This window comes from Squalius cephalus (assembly GCF_949319135.1).
Source record: "Squalius cephalus genome assembly, chromosome: 25".
NCBI lineage: Eukaryota > Metazoa > Chordata > Actinopteri > Cypriniformes > Leuciscidae > Squalius > Squalius cephalus.
Genome location: NC_137146.1, coordinates 11,216,483 through 11,228,239, shown reverse-complemented (window position 1 = coordinate 11,228,239; position 11,757 = coordinate 11,216,483). Strand labels below are relative to the sequence as shown.

General features: G+C 45.5%; 1 protein-coding gene across 2 annotated transcripts in view; it reads right to left on the bottom strand.

The window, feature by feature from the left end:
• Positions 1-1,292: 1,292 nt before the first annotated feature.
• The window catches only part of LOC307154035 (uncharacterized protein), a 102,925-nt gene continuing 92,460 nt past the window's right edge, over positions 1,293-11,757 (bottom strand). For both annotated transcript variants that reach the window (XM_079863932.1, XM_079863931.1), the window contains one exon: positions 1,293-1,397. The gene's annotated coding sequence lies outside the window, so the exon portion shown is untranslated. The remainder of the gene's footprint in view (positions 1,398-11,757) is intronic.

Sequence of the window (11,757 nt, the reverse complement as noted above, 5' to 3'; positions counted from 1 at the left end):
TGCATTCTCCAGGTTTAGATGATCAAAGCGTATAATGATCAGGCCACGACCGAGCCAAAACCACATGGAGCGATCTGTGTTTACGTTCCTGTTGATGTAGCATTGCTGGGTGGTTCAAACCATCGAAAGCAGCCAAGCTTTGGTTTTGTGTGCACTGAATTGATCTAGTTCTGAGAAAGAAAACAACCCTATGTAATACAATGTTTCGCAATACAGTTCTTTACTTTCGTTTAAATTGTAATATGGCCTTCTTTTTTAATTAGGACTGACTCATGACATGCAATTTCATGCTGACGGAACAAGGCCCTTTTGCATTGTACACATAAGAGGAGCTGAAGCTTCACTGCAAAAGCAGGCTCAAGTGGTGTGTTAACACAGTGTTTCTGTCGCTCTATACAGAAAATAGAGTGATAGAAAGGACTTTGTCAACAAACATCCATGAGTCATTGAGTACCATAAGAGATTTGATGGCCACTGAATCTAATGTGCGTGAGCAAGTACACAACATTCAATTCCCAATGGTAATTGATTTTTAATACATTAAATAATGGTAATGTTGCTTCATAAAAGCCTATTTTGCAAAATACCAAAAGGTTTATAGCGTATTTCCAACATGTTTTTTCTGCTGTGTTTGACAAGCTAAGTACGTCAAGCTCAGCACTGAAACAACTTATATGTGCACAATATGAACGCTGTAATTAATGTGTTGCTTATATGTTGTGTACATTTGCATTGTGAAAACAAGCCTAAAATGTGCAATAACTTTTGCATATTTAGACTTAATCTAACCAAGAACTGCCTGTTTTAACGTAGTTTTTAGTAATTAAAATTGCTAAACTAAAATTAAAAATGTTGCCTTGGCATATTCGAATAAATAAATAAATAAATAAAAATTAAATATTATTTGAAAAAAATAAAAAAAAACCTACAGAAAATTACAAAAAACTAAATTACTCAAATATGAAAATATAAAAATAAAAGCTAATTTAAACTATTTAAAAAAACGATTATAGTAAATAAATAAAACTGCCTAAAGTTTAAGGGATGGTAAATTGAATATAACTGAGATCAAAGCAGAATTCTGTCCACTTACTGAAGTGTCTAAATATTAAAATATCTTTCAATGATCTATTAGCATGAAACTCACAAACTTTGGTAAATCAGGAGACTAGATTTTCCTTAGAAAAATACTCATTGTAGCAACTTGTTACCTTGTAAACTTGATAAAACAGTTCTGTTTTTCCTGTCAATTGTGTGCCAGCCAGTCAGCGCAGAACTGCTGATTTCGGCTAGTGGTTTCTATGTTTGCACGCAGTATGGATCTGTGTATGGCTTGCCCTTGGGTATCCCATCTGAGGCTGAGACAGTTGGTTGAAACATCTTTGAACACATGCTTGCTGAAAAACATAGACATAATGACACTCCATTTACTACTTTAATATGTTAAATTATCTGCCTGCCTTAAACTAAACCCCACCTAACACTGGCAATATAAGTCTTCCCAAATTGAACTTCCCAAACAGACCCTCAATCTGAAAGTTATTTGATTTAAACGCTTTTAGCTCAGACCTCTAAATCACATTCCCTAAATATTGAGGTAATGAAGATGTCATCTGACTTTTCCTATAGAGGCCATACACATCCTCCGTACCAGCTTACAGTAAGTTGGAAAAAAGATTCCTTCTCGTTTGACGTTTCCATGCAATCAGGCTTCTGGTTTGAATCACTTCATTCCACCGCCTCTGCAACTGCACCGTCCACATGCCAAGAAAATGAAATCGACATGCAGGGGAAATGTACAGTGCGAGCAAAAATCCTGACTCAAGTTCTGTGTGGACAGCAAGGGGCTTTCCTCCTGCTCATTGTCCCTCCCTCAGGTCTATTTTCCTCTCCAACAGCATCTCATGAGCTTCATTAGAGGGTTTTACAATGAATCTGCACATTCTTGCAGCTCAAATGTATTGTACAAAAGCCGAACCAACTGTCTCCACAAAGAGACATTTGACCCCTGATTGGTGGAACTGTTGAGCCAGTGCTCCAAATAAGGTTATCCTTAACACACAACCCCTTTCAGGCCTGAGCTTAGACTGGTAACACGAGTGTATTGATTCTCAATTCCTCCAGCAGTGCGGGAAAAGCATTATTCCAGTTCTGCTTGACTGTGCCTATAAGACAGGGGGTAAACAGGGACTCTCCTTTAGCCAGAGACCAACAGTAATGTGCTGATTAAGATGAGGGGGGGTCCCGCTAAGGCCAGACAGTGACATTTGACCACGGCCTCCATCTGAGACTAATCAATCACGTCATTATAATGGGAATTTTCCAGCATGGTTGAAGGTTTTGTTGGTTTCCTCCTGTGAAGATGACTTTTATTATATCGCCATATACAGTAGAAAGACCGACATTATCTTCTTGAGCAAACTCTAACCACAGCTGAGTTTGATGTCAGGTTAATTATTATATGCTGAATATAGCAATTACAACAGAATTCATTATGATTTCTGTGTCACATGAATTAGGCAAATGAGCTAAAAGAGTTCAATAAAACCGATTTTATTAAAGCAAATTTAACTGTGTAGATGCTGATTTAGCACAGATTGTATTACCTTACATTATATAAGCTAAATAATACGCTTTACAAGAATGACCACATTTGTCACATCTGATTTCTGATTCATTGATTCTTGATTTTCTAATATGGTGATTTGGTGCTCAAGTTACATTTCTTATTATTATCAAATTAGTTGAAAACGGAGCTCGATGGTGTTTTAAGCCCCCAATGGCTCCTTAGAGGCAGCTAACTCTACCCTCAACCTTAAACCTACCCATCCCCTCGCTGCCTGGAAGGCGCCGATGGGGGCTTAAAACACCAAACACCGAAAAGGGATGTGCTGCTTAATATTTTTGTGGAAACTATGATACATTTTTTCAGGATTCTTTGATGAACAGAAAGTTCAAAAGAACACTTATTTGAAATAGAAATGATCAATGATCAATTTAATACATTCTTAATGAATAAAGCTATTAACAAAAGTCCCCAAACTTTGTTTACGGCAGTAGATCTTTGTTTACATGTTTCAAAATTCTGATTAATGCAGCCAAATTGCATTAATACAGCCTTATTCGGGTTCACTTGTGCAAGTAAAGGCAGTCAGTGATGTTATCCTGTATCTCATTGAAACCCTCAGCTGAAACAATGATTGTCAATAGATTTGTATGTTCTTATGTTCTGTTTATGTTATTAACAGAACATTATTTGTAATACACAATTCTGGTGGTATCTCCAGAAGTCTCCATATACTGTATTATGCAAAAATCAATTGCATCCTGATTAACTGTTATTGAGACGCACAATTTTTGCTTTCAGTAAGGAGAAAAAAAAATAACTTATGCTGGAATCTTGTTGCATTGCACCAGGTTAGGAAACGTAAAAATATATTAAATGTACAGCTAATAAAATGTGGCCAGTTTCACAATATTACTTTGTCGATAAAAACACAATCGTCTCTTAACCCTCCCAGAGGTAAACAGTAGTTGTTCGTGTTGGTTCCCTGAAAATACACCAAACGCAAAAGTCAATAATCAAGTTTATCTCCAAGCTGATGGGTTCAAATGAGCACTTAAAGAACGTCTCTTCATTTTGTGGATTCAGTCGCCTTATTAATTCAAATCTGACTTTGAATGCCTGCGTGTAGCCAGGATAATTATTAGCAGGGGAAGATCAAAGGAAGCATATTATGGGCCTTCTTCAATTTTTTTTTTCTTTTTTGCTGATGTGTGTGATGTGCCTCCACTTTGATGTTGTAAGCTGTTTCATTTAATGTAGAGAGGATAAAAATACTACACCATGTAATCTGGCATTTATCCTGGGAGAGCAGAATCCCAATATGTGACACATGTCAAGAGGCAGAAAAAAAGGAACAAGAGGGGAAAGAACTTAAAAAGAATGAGTGTGTTTCTACCCAAAGAACTGACCCCCCCCCCCCCCCCCCCCCCATCTTTGAACACATCACACATCATCAAAAACACAGTGCTTTTAAAAGCAGGGGGATTCAGCTTTTCATTAAAATGATAAATAAGCAAATGCTCTCCTGACCTGGTGAAGATAATAATTAGACTGAGACGATGGGCCAGCTGCATAGCCAATATAAATTTTTTGCCTTTGAAAATTAAACTACCATTTACTAGTGTGTGCTAGTACTAATCTATTATCAGTTGTGATCAATTGTAATCGATTGTATTGTATCAACTGTAACTTGTACATCTTTTTCTTAACTAATTATTAAGTTAAGTGATCATTATGTGCAGCGATTTTAACCAATTCATTTTAACCATTCTTTAAAAAAAACGGATTCATTTATGAACGAAACAAGTGACAGGCTGCATCTGAATATGCATACTTCCCTACTTTAAAGTACACAGCAAAAACTCCAGTGTTAAATTAACTCTCCTGGGAGTTTATCTGACTCCACACTCAAGAGTGTTAAAGTGTTAAGATATGAGTTTTAAATGAACACTGAAGAGTGTTAAATTAACACAGAAGCAGTGTTGAAGTTAATGAGATAAGTGATTAATTGAGTGATGATTGAACATTATTGAAGACACCTGATTTTAACAAGCATAATCACTGAAGGAGAAAATCTAAAATCTTTTAAGTCACCATTATGGTGGTCAGTATTTGCTTTAGTTGGGCTCTTGACCCTTAAACTATTACCATTAGATTTTGTTTGGCTGCTGTAATTGAGTTATAACTGCCAGATGAACAAAGGGAAAAGGTGATCAGGTGTTGTTGGTTATGTTTTGACATAATCATCATTTGACCTGAATCACTGAACTCATTCATAGCCTTATTGCTGACTTAGATTTATGTTGTTGATTACAGCGTTGATTACTGTGATTCAACAGCATAAGATCCATAATTTTCAATATAATCCAAAGGATTATATATATATATATATATATATATATATATATATATATATATAAATAAATAAATAAATAAATAAAACACTTCCTTTTAGGCACACAGACATCAAGAATTAGTGTATGAATCTTAACAATGGTGACAAAAAGGATATTCAGATAGGAAAAGGAAATTACTAAGACTTCAGATCATAATTTATTCATACTGCAATGCATGATGGAAGCCATTAATGAGTTTTGATTTGTGGGACCCAGAATGCACTGCAAGATGCTTTATTATTGTTACCATTGTTGAGATTCACAGATTTTTTTGTTAAAGTTTTCTATCAGAACAACTTATAAGAAATCCTTTAGATTACATTGAAAATGCTGATAATCTTATGCTTTACAAACATAGTGCTGATGTAATCAATAAAGTAAATCTAACTCAGATATTAAGCTTTCAGGCCAAATAATGATTATGTCAAAACATCAAAACATAACAAACACCACCTGATAATCTTTTCTATTTGATCATCTGGCTGTCACGAACACACACGGGAATCAGGAAGATCCAATAGCAGTATGTTTATTTAAATGTAATCCAAAATCGTAGTCATCCAGGCAGGGGTCAAAATCCAAATAAACAGTCCATAAACAAGAAACACAAACAAGAACAGGCAAGCAAGAGACTACAGAAGTGACGTGACATTCAACAAGGACTCCGTAACAAACACTGAAACAGACAGGGTATAAATACACACAGAACTAACAATCATGATGGGGAACAGCTGGGCACAATTAATAGTGATGAGTGCAGACAAGGAATTGTGGGGAATGCAGTTCAATATGTGGATGACACCGTGGGGAAGAGGACCTCTAGTGGAGACCAGGAATACACAAACCAGACACTGTGACATAACCCCCACTCTACGGAGCGGCTACCAGACGCTCCAAGACAAAAAAAAAAACAAAACAAGAGTCCAGGCGGGAGGTGGACCGGTGGAGGATCAGGGGGAGGGATGGGGGGCCAGGTCCATGGAGGGAAACGGGAACAGGGAGTGACAGTTCATCTGGCGGCCAGGGCGAAGACGACAGTTCATCTGGCGGCCAGGGCGAAGACGACAGTTCATCTGGCGGCCAGGGCGAAGACGACAGTTCATCTGGCGGCCAGGGCGAAGACGACAGTTCATCTGGCGGCCAGGGCGAAGACGACAGTTCATCTGGCGGCCAGGGCGAAGACGACAGTTCATCTGGCGGCCAGGGCGGAGACTTTGCCTCGGGCGGCCAGGGCGGAGACTCTCCCTCGGGCGGCCAGGGCGGAGACGACAGTTCATCTGGCGGCCAGGGCGAAGACGACAGTTCATCTGGCGGCCAGGGCGGAGACTTTGCCTCGGGCGGCCAGGGCGGAGACTGTCCCTCGGGCGGCCAGGGCGGAGACTGTCCCTCGGGCGGCCACGGCGGTGAAGACCCCTCGGGCGGCCAGGTTGGTGAAGACCCCTCGGTCGGCCAGGGCGGAGACTCTCCCTCGGGCGGCCAGGGCGGAGACTGTCCCTCGGGCGGCCAGGGCGGAGACTGTCCCTCGGGCGACCAGGGCGGAGACTCTCCCTCGGGCGGCCAGGGCGGAGACTCTCCCTCGGGCGGCCAGAGCGGAGACTGTCCCTCGGGCGGCCACGGCGGTGAAGACCCCTCGGGCGGCCAGGTTGGTGAAGACCCCTCGGTCGGCCACGGCGCAGGAACTGGAACAGACACCAATGGCTCAGGAACTGGAACTGGCACCAACGGCTCAGGCACTGGAACTGGCACTGGAACTGGTACCACCCGCTCAGGCACTGGAACTGGCACCACCGGCTCAGGCACTGGAACTACTGGAACTGGCACCACCGGCTCAGGCACTGGAACTACTGGAACTGGCACCACCGGCTCAGGCACTGGAACTACTGGAACTGGCACCACCGGCTCAGGCACTGGAACTACTGGAACTGGCACCACCGGCTCAGGCACTGGAACTACTGGAACTGGCACCACCGGCTCAGGCACTGGAACTACTGGAACTGGCACCACCGGCTCAGGCACTGGAACTACTGGAACTGGCACCACCGGCTCAGGCACTGGAACTACTGGAACTGGCACCACCGGCTCAGGCACTGGAACTACTGGAACTGGCACCACCGGCTCAGGCACTGGAACTACTGGAACTGGCACCACCGGCTCAGGCACTGGAACTACTGGAACTGGCACCACCGGCTCAGGCACTGGAACTACTGGAACTGGCACCACCGGCTCAGGCACTGGAACTACTGGAACTGGCACCACCGGCTCAGGCACTGGAACTACTGGAACTGGCACCACCGGCTCAGGCACTGGAACTGGCACCACCGGCTCAGGCACTGGAACTGGCACCACCGGCTCAGGTTCAGACACAGACACAAACACAGACACAGACACAGACACAGGCTCAGGAACAGGCTCAGGAACAGACACAGACACAGACACAGACACAGACACAGACACAGACTCAGGAACAGACACAGGCTCCGGCTCAGGAACAGGCACAGGAACAGACACTGGCTCCGGCTCAGGAACAGGCACAGGAACAGACACTGGCTCCGGCTCAGGAACAGACACTGGCTCCGGCTCAGGAACAGACACTGGCTCCGGCTCAGGAACAGACACTGGCTCCGGCTCAGGCACTGGAACTGGCACCACCGGCTCAGGTTCAGACACAGACACAAACACAGACACAGACACAGACACAGGCTCAGGAACAGGCTCAGGAACAGACACAGACACAGACACAGACACAGACACAGACACAGACACAGACACAGACACAGACACAGACACAGGCTCCGGCTCCGGCTCAGGAACAGGCACAGGAACAGACACTGGCTCCGGCTCAGGAACAGGCACAGGAACAGACACTGGCTCCGGCTCAGGAACAGACACTGGCTCCGGCTCAGGAACAGACACTGGCTCCGGCTCAGGAACAGACACTGGCTCCGGCTCAGGAACAGACACTGGCTCCGGCTCAGGAACAGGCACAGGAACAGACACTGGCTCCGGCTCAGGAACAGACACTGGCTCCGGCTCAGGAACAGACACTGGCTCCGGCTCAGGAACAGACACTGGCTCCGGCTCAGGAACAGACACTGGCTCCGGCTCAGGAACAGACACTGGCTCCGGCTCAGGAACAGACACTGGCTCCGGCTCAGGAACAGACACTGGCTCCGGCTCAGGAACAGACACTGGCTCCGGCTCAGGAACAGACACTGGCTCCGGCTCAGGAACAGACACTGGCTCCGGCTCAGGAACAGACACTGGCTCCGGCTCAGGAACAGACACTGGCTCCGGCTCAGGAACAGACACTGGCTCCGGCTCAGGAACAGACACTGGCTCCGGCTCAGGAACAGACACTGGCTCCGGCTCAGGAACAGACACTGGCTCCGGCTCAGGAACAGACACTGGCTCCGGCTCAGGAACAGACACTGGCTCCGGCTCAGGAACAGACACTGGCTCCGGCTCAGGAACAGACACCACTGGCTCCGGCTCAGGAACAGACACCACTGGCTCCGGCTCAGGAACAGACACCACTGGCTCCGGCTCAGGAACAGACACCACTGGCTCCGGCTCAGGAACAGACACCACTGGCTCCGGCTCAGGAACAGACACCACTGGCTCCGGCTCAGGAACAGGAACAGACACCACTGGCTCCGGCTCAGGAACAGGAACAGACACCACCGGCTCAGGAACAGAAACAGACACCACCGGCTCAGGAACAGAAACAGACACCACCGGCTCAGGAACAGAAACAGACACCACCGGCTCAGGAACAGGAACAGACACCACCGGCTCAGGAACAGGAACAGACACCACCGGCTCAGGAACAGACACCACCGGCTCAGGAACAGACACAGGCTCGACAGCGGCCATCTTGTCAGGGGACACAGGCTCGGCAAACGTGACCTGAACACTCTCGGCGGCGGCCCTCTTGTCCGAAGACACAGGCTCAGCAGGCGTGACGTGAACAGGCTCGGTGGTGGCCATCTTGTCCGAAGACACAGGCTCGGCAGGTGTGACGTGAACAGGCTCGGCGACGGCCATCTTGTCCGAAGACACAGGTTCGGCAGGCGTGACGTGAACAGGCTCGGCGGCGGCCATCTTGTCCGAAGACACAGGCTCGGTAGGCGTGACGTGAACAGGCTCGGCGGCGGCCATCTTGTCCGAAGACATAGGCTCGTGAACAGTCTCTGGCTGGGCAGACGTGACGTGAGCTGTCTCTGGCTGGGCAGATGTGATGTGAACAGTCTCTGGCTGGGCCGACGTGAGTTTCTTCCCCCTTCTCCGTCCGTGACGGCGAGATGGTGGCTCAGATCTGCCTCTCACCTGCTCAGGATCGAAGGGGGGCCATGGTGAAGAGTGGTGTTGGACTTCCACTCGCCCACCTCCTCTGCGACCTCCCCGGGTCCCACGAAAGATGACTAGGCGGGTTCCTTCAAACATATCTCTCCTCTCCCGCTCGGGGGCTGGGGAGGAGAAGTTGGAACACATACCGCTGGATCTAGGTGTGACGGAGTCCTTCTGTCACGAACACACACGGGAATCAGGAAGATCCAATAGCAGTATGTTTATTTAAATGTAATCCAAAATCGTAGTCATCCAGGCAGGGGTCAAAATCCAAATAAACAGTCCATAAACAAGAAACACAAACAAGAACAGGCAAGCAAGAGACTACAGAAGTGACGTGACATTCAACAAGGACTCCGTAACAAACACTGAAACAGACAGGGTATAAATACACACAGAACTAACAATCATGATGGGGAACAGCTGGGCACAATTAATAGTGATGAGTGCAGACAAGGAATTGTGGGGAATGCAGTTCAATATGTGGATGACACCGTGGGGAAGAGGACCTCTAGTGGAGACCAGGAATACACAAACCAGACACTGTGACACTGGCATCATAACTCAGTTAATACAGACAAAAAAAAAAAAAAATTAAAGTCATAAATGTAAGAGGCATGAGCTCAACTAAAGCAAACACTGATCACCACAATGGTGACTTAAAAATAGTGATTTTTCTCTTTCAGAAATTCTGCTTGTTAACATCAGATGTCTTCAATAATGGTAAGTCATCATTCAGTTAATCACTTAATTATCTCATTAACTTTAATAATGCTTCAGTGTTAATTTAACACTCTTGAATGTGGAGTCAGATAAACTCCCAGAAGAGTTCATATAACACTGGAGTTTTTGCTGTGTAGTTGAAAAAAAAACAAAAAAAAAAACAGTATGACAAAAGAGTAGTATGTCCGATTCACAAGATTCATGAAACAGTAGGCGAAATGCACCTGGATGACCTAGTCCAAACACCACTAAAATTCAAATTTCACATCTTTAAAAAATAGTAGTAGTGGTAGAGTGTGTGCTGAGCACAGTGTGCAGTTTGCAGCAAGCTGAGTGTGTCTGTGATGAAACGAGAGAGAAAAAGGAATACAGATGAGTCCTTATATGTTGATATGAACCCCCTCTCTGACAAAAGTATTGATTTTTTCTTGTGTGAGAGAGTGTGAGTGAGTGAGAACAGAGAGAAAATTTAGAAAAATGACTCCCAATATGAATATAAATTGAGGGAAAAAAATAGGTGTTAAAAACGGAGTGTTACTGATTTTGTATATATCCTAGAAAGATACATTTGTTCAATTATGAACTTGTGCATGTGTGCTCTGCAGACAGATAGAGGGATATACTGCGTGTGTATAAAGCATGTGTGTGTTAATGATATATCTTCCTTGGTCGGGCCTGTGCTTCCAATTTGGAGGCTGTCAGAGTTCAGGGTGATGGAGTGTCAGAGCTGGAAGCTTGATGCACGTGGAAAGGGCAGGTTCTATAGGGGCCCGGCAGTGCCTCTGTCATCAGACACACACACAAACACACACGCGGGGAAATGTCACGCACAAATATGCGCTCAACCCCACACACTGTCAGGGCACAGTGCGTGCACGCAGAGGGGCCCACACGCGCATGACCCCCTCCCTCCGTTTCATGTATTTCACACATGTCTGAAACGAGCAAGCGAAGAGCATCAGAAATGACTGGGAATTATTATCCGCCAAACCTTCCACGAAATAGAATAAAACAGCAGCGGCGGCCCAGCTAGAGCTGAATTCAAACCGTCAGAAGCAGCTCTGTGTACCTGCTCAACCACCATGAGGAGCCTCATTAACAACATGCAAAGTGAACTCATTCAGAGGCTGAGGAGACGAACCCAGCTGTCACTGAAGATGACTGCTTTAATTGTCTAGGGAGGGGGGACGGCGAAGGGGAATGAAAACGGAATGAAGTGTTGTTCGCTAATTGAAAGATTTCTCCTCATATTCCAGGTTCCTCGTGACAGATGCCCGAGGAGCCATTGAGGGAGCCGATTTCATTGTGAGCTGATGAAAGAGACAGACCTTGGCCTCCCAGAAGGAATTCTACTCCGCCGTCCTCTGAGGGGACTTGAAGAGGGGTTTTACCACACAGGTGTGTGACAGCCTATCAGAAACACAGCGCGTATGTTAACCGTATACATACAAATACACAAATGAGAGACACAACTGGCAAAGGACGGACTTGCACTGGGCATCTGTGGCGCTTTGATCGCTCTGCCTGGGAAAAGTGTGGGAGATGTTTGGAACATCTTAATGGTTCCTCAAAACACAGTTGTGTTCGGATACTATGAACACAACTGTGGTTGTGTTTTTCTGAAGTCTCAGAGTAAAAGTGCTACTCTGAACTTCGGGAGCATCCTTTTAGTTTTTCATACCCTGATGGCCTTTATCATAAAGTACTGTGGTGGTGCAGTTATGA